The 8,454-nt window shown below is 43.5% G+C and overlaps 1 long non-coding RNA gene across 2 annotated transcripts in view; it reads right to left on the bottom strand.

Annotated features, from left to right (window-relative positions):
• The window catches only part of LOC123160730 (uncharacterized), a 4,554-nt gene extending 3,257 nt beyond the window's left edge, over positions 1 to 1,297 (bottom strand). Inside the window, exons 1-2 of one of the 2 annotated variants that reach the window (XR_006480332.1) lie at positions 646 to 1,297; positions 489 to 549 (exon numbers count right to left, since the gene is read on the bottom strand). This is a non-coding gene — a long non-coding RNA (uncharacterized lncRNA). The remainder of the gene's footprint in view (positions 1 to 488; positions 550 to 645) is intronic. The other variant, XR_006480331.1, reaches the window with a different exon arrangement.
• Between the last annotated feature and the right edge of the window lie 7,157 nt (positions 1,298 to 8,454).

The raw sequence follows: 8,454 nt of genomic DNA, 5'->3' as shown, positions 1-8,454 counted from the left end.
GTCAGAAAAAAAAACTTTGCATGTCATTGTCTTCTTCGCCCCCCCCCCCCTATGGTCAAATCCTGGCTCCGCCCCTGCAAGTGGTCAACAGGAAACTGACTACTTACTGTGGAGTTCCCATCTCTACTTAGTAGAAAATAATTCCCTTGAAAAAAGCGGGGAATCCATAAAGCAAAGAGGAATTCATTTATAGATTCTGAATTAACCAATGAACTAAAAATCAAAAGTGGCTGTACACGAGCACTAAATTGGCAGCCTGCACACTTGTGTTTCTTTAAATTTTATTTCTATTATTCTGAATACAGAAACAACTACGGATTTAGCTTCGCCTATAAAAAAGACGATTCTAGACCCCATGGAACAAAAGGTAACCATGGTAAACAGATTCTGATGACGAACGAAGGAAAGAACGACAACAAAATTAACACTGTTAGCACAAGACATTTCATCGAACATCTTACACGCAAGCACAAGGAGTGACATCAAACCTTCAATGCGAAAGTGAGAATGTTGCGATGACGTACGAAGGAAAGACGACACAAAATTAACCTGCACATGAAGGGAACGAAGCCAAGAACTCGATATTAGACGGCTGTAAGAAACAGAACTGTAAAGAGCAATGGCAGAAAACGGGTGGGGGCGAACCTCAACCAGCTGTACCCATCCAGCGGAGAAGCACCATTGCAAAAAACCTGAGAAAGGAGCGTAGGCCACTTCCTTCTCTCAGCCATCCATGGCTCGGGGCACAAAATCTGGGAGTGAAGCCCCCGTCCATCCCCTTCTCCGTTGTTCGCCTACCTCCCTTCCTCCTCTCCACCACCCATGGCTTTCCACCACCAGTCGCAGGAGACAAGGCCAGGACAGGAGAGAGGATAAGCAGTAGCGGCGGCCGACGAGGGACGGAGGACGGATGCGGTCCCAGACTCGCCACGGCCTTCTGTGCCCGCCCCAACTCGGGAGGTTCGTGCGGCGGTGGCTGACGAGAGGAGGAGGCAGCGGACCGGGGCTGTGGTGACGATGGAGGGATTGACTACATGTCAATCGACTGATATCGTATTTGGGTCAGTCACTTCTGGCCTCTTTGTGATTTCTTTGGGCCGTGACTATTAGGAGCAAGTAATGATGCCACCGTCGGAGCTAATGCATGTAAGGACGAACTCCCCTCCGTAGTACATCCACTTAATTGCTGTCTACAGGTGCATGCATACATGGCAAGCAGCTCCATATGTAACCATATATTACAAGCATACCTATGTATGTATGCACGTATATGATGAGGCCAAAATACAACACATCCCCGTCCACGTAGCTCATATTAAAAAGAAAGAAAGATGAAGAGCACATAACAGGCTACACAAATATCAATCAACTACTCACCACAAACATATTAGTGAGATTATAGAAAAATGAGCATATAATAGTAAGATTTCCACACACAAAATATTTTCTAAAAAGTAATGGATTAGTGATATCGGTGTTATCCTTACAAAAGAAAAGAAAATAAAAATAAATCTAAATCAATAAACTAAATAAAAATTAAAACAATATAAAAATAATGTTTTCTATGGAAGAATAAATTCGTGGCACTGATATTACCCTTCCAAAAGAAAGAAAATAAAAAATAAAACAAAATCAAAATCAAAATAATGAAGTTTTATAAAAAATGAAACCCTTTCAAAACTTGCACTCAATTTTCATTTTTTGAAATATGAAAAGAATAAGCATATAATAGTGCAATTTTCATACTACTATAATTTACACACATACTCCCTCCGTCCGGAAATACTTGTCATTATAGATACATCCCCTTTTATCCATTTTGATGACAAGTATTTCCGGACGGAGGGAGTATTAGTTAGTACTTGCATTTATACTTACACACACAAAAATAAATCTAAAACAAACAGTAACAAAATTTGCACAAAATATACACACAAATTACGCTTTTTGCCAATATGCAAGAATATGCATACAATAGTGAAACTTTCACAAAAAAGTTTCCTAAGGAGGAATGAATTAGTGGCATTGTTATTAACTTACAGAAAAATAACAATAACTAAAAAAATCAAAATAATAAAGTTTTATAGGAAAAATGAATTAGTGGCAATAGTATTACCCTTTAAAAAGAAAAAAACTTGCACGCCACTTTGCACTGACATTGCACATTTAGTAGTACGCAAAGAATAATTATATAATAGTGCAATCTTTCCAGGTACTTTATATAATTTGTGCGTATACATTTACACTGACCCAACATCCAAAACTTCCATACACAAATTCCACATTCTACTATAATTCACACACATATTATTTAGTACTTGCATTTATACTTACACACATAAAAATAAATCTAAAACAATCAAGAACAAAATTTGCACAGAATATACACACAAATTTCTTTTTTTTCAAATATGCAAGAATAAGCATATAATAGTGAAACTTCCGCAAAAAAGTTTCCTAAGGAGAAATGAATTAGTGGCATTGTTAGTAACTTAAAAAAGAATAAAACAATAACTAAAAGATCAAAATAATTAAGTTTTAGAGAAAAAAATTGAATTATTGACATTGGTATTACCCTTTCAAAAGAAAGAAAAAAAACTTGCACACCACTTTGCACTGAAATTGCACATTTTGCAGTATGCAAAGAATTAAATATAATAGCACAAGCTTTCCATATACTTTATAGTATTTGTGTGTATACATTTACATTGACCCAACATCCACAAAAGAAAAACAAACTAACCATAAAGGAAAACAAAAAACCAAAGCAAAAAACCAAATAAAAGCAGAAAAGAAGAAAGGGGTCGAGGAGAGGGCCAACAACTCACAAAGTAACAAAAAATAACTAATAAAGGAAAGAGAAAAAGAAAAGGAACACATAGAAACAGAAAATAGAAATAAAAAATGAAGCAAAATACCGACAAAAAAAACAAAGGGAGAGAGATGAATGCTGGATCGCGCTCTTAACGGGCTTCGGTCCAGTGGCAATCGACTGACTCAAATATGCGGCCAATCGAAGCAAACAAGCCCAGTGCAACAAGTAGCACATGCATAAAAAAAATACTACATGAATCACAAAGCAAAAATCAACGGCCAAAAAATCGACTAACCCAAATTTAAAATTCAGGCAACTTACAAGTAGCTAAGTGCATAAAAATGACTCAAGACAAAAAAGAGAAACAGAAACACATAAAAAGAAAAGAAAAAATAGCATGAACCGGTTTTCTTTAGACACTATCAAATAGCAAAAGCACCATAAAATTTCTCTTTAAATTTAAATTGGCACTGCCCAAGAAACACACAGATTAGTATTTTTCGTCCGCATGTCATCGGTCTAGTGATTAGCACTCACGCTAATTAAGCAAGCTTGCATGCCTCAGCTGCATGCACATTGTAGCGCTAGTCAAGTGCATATGGCAGTGGGGAAAAAATCGACTGACCCAAACATAAATTTTCAATCGACTGAAAAGTAGCTAAAGTGGACGATGGAGGGAAGAGGAAGAGAAAAAGAGGTGCGGCGGCGGTGCTGTGGTTGTGGTGATCTAGGAAGGAGTAGCAACGGAAAGATAAAGGAGTAAAGGGAAGTGTGTGGTCTCTCTCCACACCGGTCAACAAATGCAGCTCGGGAACAGACCCACCAGTGCGGCGAAGGCACGTGTCCCAAGAGATCGACCAAACCCACCGTACATCGACCCACGGGAGAGAGCCAGCCCGCGCAAGAGAGAGACGAGCACGCCCGCCAAGGACGCGCAGGCTCGGCGCACGCCTCGCATAGGAGGGGCCCATGGCGTGGCGCTCGCACGTCTCCCCACGACGCACGACGCGGGCAGCGTGTGAGGAACGACGCGGCCGGAGTAGTTGACCCGAGGAAATCGCCACGAGATGCCCAGGCAATGCAGCGGCTACAACCGACGGATAGGACCAGCAGTAGTATGGGGCCACATGTCATCGCAAAAGCGGGAGTGTGAACCAGCCGGGGTGCACATGCGCTTGCCCAGCCCACCCTGCACTGGCCCTCCATGACGCACGACACACCGCGGCCCCTCCGTGACGCACGCCGCATGACCTTCCCGTCCAACCCATCCCAGAAGAGTCTAGCTATGGCAGCCGACGAGCGAGGCCAGTAGCAGCACGGGACCACCTGTCATCGCATGTAGAGCGTCCAAAGCGGGTGCGCATGCGTCGTCCAACCACCCTCCACGGCTTCCCAAGACGCACGACGCGAGCAGCGGGTCCAGGACGCATGGCGCGGCTAAATTTCGTGTTTTAACCTTTTTCCCAAACCTATTCGAGATTTGATCCTAGTTTAAAAAAATTTCGAGATCTGACCATTTTGCTACCGCCAGGGACCATGGCGGTAGGGTATAACAGCCTACCGCCATGGACCCAAACCTCTAAGTATTGAACATAGTGCGTGCTCGTGCCTACCGCCAAGCACCTTGGCGGTAGGGTTGTGCAGGCTACCGCCAGCCCATTTGGCGGTAGCGATGTTTCCTACCGCCAAAGTCCCTGGCGGTAGGCTGTTATACCCTACCGTCATGGACTCTGGCGGTAGCAAAAGTGTCAGATCTCGAAAATTATTGAAACTACGGTCAGATCTCGAATAGGTTTCAGAAAAGGGTCAAAACACGAAAAGTTGCCGCATGGCGCGAGCGGCGGATCGAACGCGCGGCGCACGAGGACAGGCTCGTTCTCACCCGCAGGCATTTCACCCAGCTAAAAGATCGAGGATGTCGCCTAGAGGGGGGGTGAATAGGCACTTTAAAATAATTACGGTTTAGGCTTAAACAAATGCGGAATAAACCTAGCGGTTAATTTGTCAAGCACAAAACCTACAACAACTAGGCTCACCTATGTGCACCAACAACTTATGCTAAGCAAGATAAGCAACTATGTGATAGCAAGGATATGACAAAGAACAATATGGCTATCACAAAGTAAAGTGCATAAGTAAAGGGGCTCGGATAAGAGATAACCGAGGCACGCGGAGACGATGATGTATCCTGAAGTTCACACCCTTGCGGATGCTAATCTCCGTTTGGAGCGGTGTGGAGGCACAATGCTCCCCAAGAAGCCACTAGGGCCACCGTAATCTCCTCACGCCCTCGCACAATGCAAGATGTCGTGATTCCACTAAGGGACCCTTAAGGGCGGTCACCGAACTCGTACAAATGGCGACCCTTGGGGGCGGTCACCGAACCCGTACACTTTGGCAACCCTTGGGGGCGGTCACCGGTACCCGTCAAATTGCTCGGGGCGATCTCCACAACCTAATTGGAGACCCCGACGCTTGCCCGGGGCTTTACACCACAATGATTGAGCTTCGAACACCACCAACCGTCTAGGGCGCCCAAGCACCCAAAAGGAACAAGCTCAAGGGCACCAAGCACCTAAGAGTAATAAGCTTCTCAACTTGTAACTTCCACGTATCACCGTGGAGAACTCAAACCGATGCACCAAATGCAATGGCAAGGGCACACGGAGTGCCCAAGTCCTTCTCTCTCAAATCTCACTGAAGCAACTAATGCTAGGGAGGAAAATGAGAGGAAGAACAAGAAGGAGAACACCAAGAACTCCAAGAACTAGATCCAAGGGGTTCCCCTCACATAGAGGAGAAAGTGATTGGTGGAAATGTGGATCTAGATCTCCTCTCTCTTTTCCCTCAAAAACTAGCAAGAATCCATGGAGGGATTGAGAGTTAGCAAGCTCGAAGAAGGTCAACAATGGGGGAAGAACACGAGCTCAAAGGATAAGGTTGAATGGGGAAGAAGACCCCCTTTTATAGGAGCTCCTGAATCCAACCGTTATGCTCACAGTCCGCACAGAGCGGTACTACCGCTTCAAGGAGCGGTACTACCGCTAGGGCGGTAGTACCCCTTCGAAACACAACAGCGAGGAGGCAAAAAGGCCAGAAGAACCGTCGGAGCGGTAGTACCGCTTGACCTCACGGTACTACCGCAAATGGTAGCGGTAGTACTGCTTGCGAGCGGTACTAAAAAAATACTTCCGTACCTACTTCCGCTGAGCAAAACACGAGATTTTGGTCCGGAGCAGTACTACCGCTTAGGAGCCACGGTAGTATTGCTCTGGGGCGGTACTACCGCTCAGGAGCCGCGGTAGTACTGCTCTGGAGCGGTAGTAAAAAATTACATCCGCTCTAGTCGCGGTAGTACCGCTGCAGCCTTTACCAAAACAGCCACAACTTTTGTAAACGGACTCCGAATTCAACGAAACCAAGTTTGTTGGAAAGCTAACGACATGGGCTAACACAATCTTGATAGAAATATCAAGAATAAGCAAATGAGAAAAGTCCCAAAATAAAATGGTGAGAACCCTTCACCGGATAAGACCGGTAAAACCTCCAACATCGAAAACATCATAGAAGACGCATGCGAACTCCGTTTTCGATGAACTCAACCTTGTCATCAAGATGACCATAAGCTCTAATACTCACAAAGATAACCCAACAAGAACCAAGAAACATGATGCAAGGATGCAATGGTTTGAGCTCTCTACTAACGATACGATCAAGCTACCAACTTGAGAGCCCCTCTTGATAGTATGGCAAACGATCATATAACCCGGTCTCCCTACTACCACCACGAGACCGGTAAAATAGAAAACCTATCAAGGGCAAACCTTTGCCTTGCACATGGTCCACTTGAGCTAGATGATGACGATCTTGACTCCCTCAAGATGGACCACCTTTGTTGATTGTGTTGGCTTGATGAAGACTAGATGATTGCTCCCCCATAGTCCACTATGGGTGAGACACTCTTTGGCACATCTTCACAAGTCCATTGACACCATAATGGATGGCAAGAATCAAGCACTTGATCTCTTCGTGATGCTCCACTTGAACTTGCACACGACAATCTTGATGACGATCACCACTTGATGTCATCCTTTCCATGGGTTGTATGATATCTTCCTCTTGACGCAAGCCTATGGACACGTACCTAACCCCACATACAACTCTCACATAGACCATGGGTTAGTACACAGAGTGCAATGGACAATGCTTACCATACCATGGGATCACTTGATCCACTCTTGACTTAGTCTTGATCAACCTTGAATCTTTCCAACTCTCTTCATTTGGATGATGTCTTGAAGGTAAACATTAATGATCAAACAATCTTATTCTTCAAGACATGCTTGCAATAAGCTCAACACTCACATGACCAATCTTTGGATAATTCCTTAATAGCACCTTGGTCAACTCATAAACTCCTTGAAACCAACACATGGACTTCAAGAAAAGCCTATAGACAAATCCTTCAAATACAACTCAAGACAACCATTAGTCCATAGAGATTGTCATCAATTACCAAAACCAAACATGGGGGCACCGCATGTTCTTTCAATCTCCCCCATTTTGGTAATTGATGACAATCACTTTCAAGAGAGTTTATATAAGGAATTATGCTTCACTATGCAATGCAACAACCAATAGTGCATGCGTATGAGATGCAAATGATAAGGAACAAAACCAAAGCAAGAGGAGATAACTCTCTAAACTTCTCCACAAAACTCTCTGAAACTTCTCCCCCATTGGCATCGATTGCCAAAATGGGCGAAAAGCTAAGAAGACCAATATAAATTGTGGTCCTCCATAAATTGTGTATTTCTCAACAAGAGAGTGGAATGCAATACACATGTCCAACGGTTAATACTCGGAGGAACACAAACTATATTGAGGCCCAAAGATTGCAAAAGAATGATATGCCACAAAGACATAACAAAGAGAGAAATAAGCAATCAAGCAATCAAAAGATACCAATTGAAGCAAGCAATCAAAGGATATCAATTGAACCAACCAGACCAAAGATCCTATGAGCCACATGAATGAAGGATATTATGATATGAGACGAGGAGTGTTCTAAAGAAACTAGAGAAGCTCCCCATGATTTGTGCACAAAAAGAATGTTTTGTAACTGGATACAAAGTGCACAAAATAGGATCATAGCTCCCCCAAAATCAATAGAAACTTACAACAAGTGCAAGTGAGCATGTAGGAAACAAAGCCTAGTACTTGCAACAAACACAAGGTTGAGCAACAAGTAAAAGAGGCAACTTAAGAATGGGCTCAACCAAAATGATGTGTGTGAGTCATGGCGAAGCACTTGAGAAGACTAAAATTAGGATGAGCATTAAGCATCAACATAGTATTGAAAGAATGAGGCACACGGTGCAAGGCCTGTCATTCCCACACACAACTAGCAAATGGGTTCACAAGCTTACTAATAAGCATATAAAGATCTTATGCTTGTGACAACCCGTGGTGAAGATAGAAGATGAAAGCCTCATCAAGACGAGGGATGCCAATTAAGATGGCAAAAGCCTCGTAACGATAAGCATGAGGAAAATAATCTTCACCACACAAGAGTGCATCAAGATGCAACGATAGAGGACACGCACTCAAGGCAAAAGCTTTCACGGAGCCACCAAAGA

Source organism: Triticum aestivum, chromosome 7B (genome assembly GCF_018294505.1).
Source record: "Triticum aestivum cultivar Chinese Spring chromosome 7B, IWGSC CS RefSeq v2.1, whole genome shotgun sequence".
NCBI classification, from domain to species: Eukaryota; Viridiplantae; Streptophyta; class Magnoliopsida; order Poales; family Poaceae; genus Triticum; species Triticum aestivum.
This window is presented reverse-complemented; position numbering and strand designations above follow the sequence as displayed.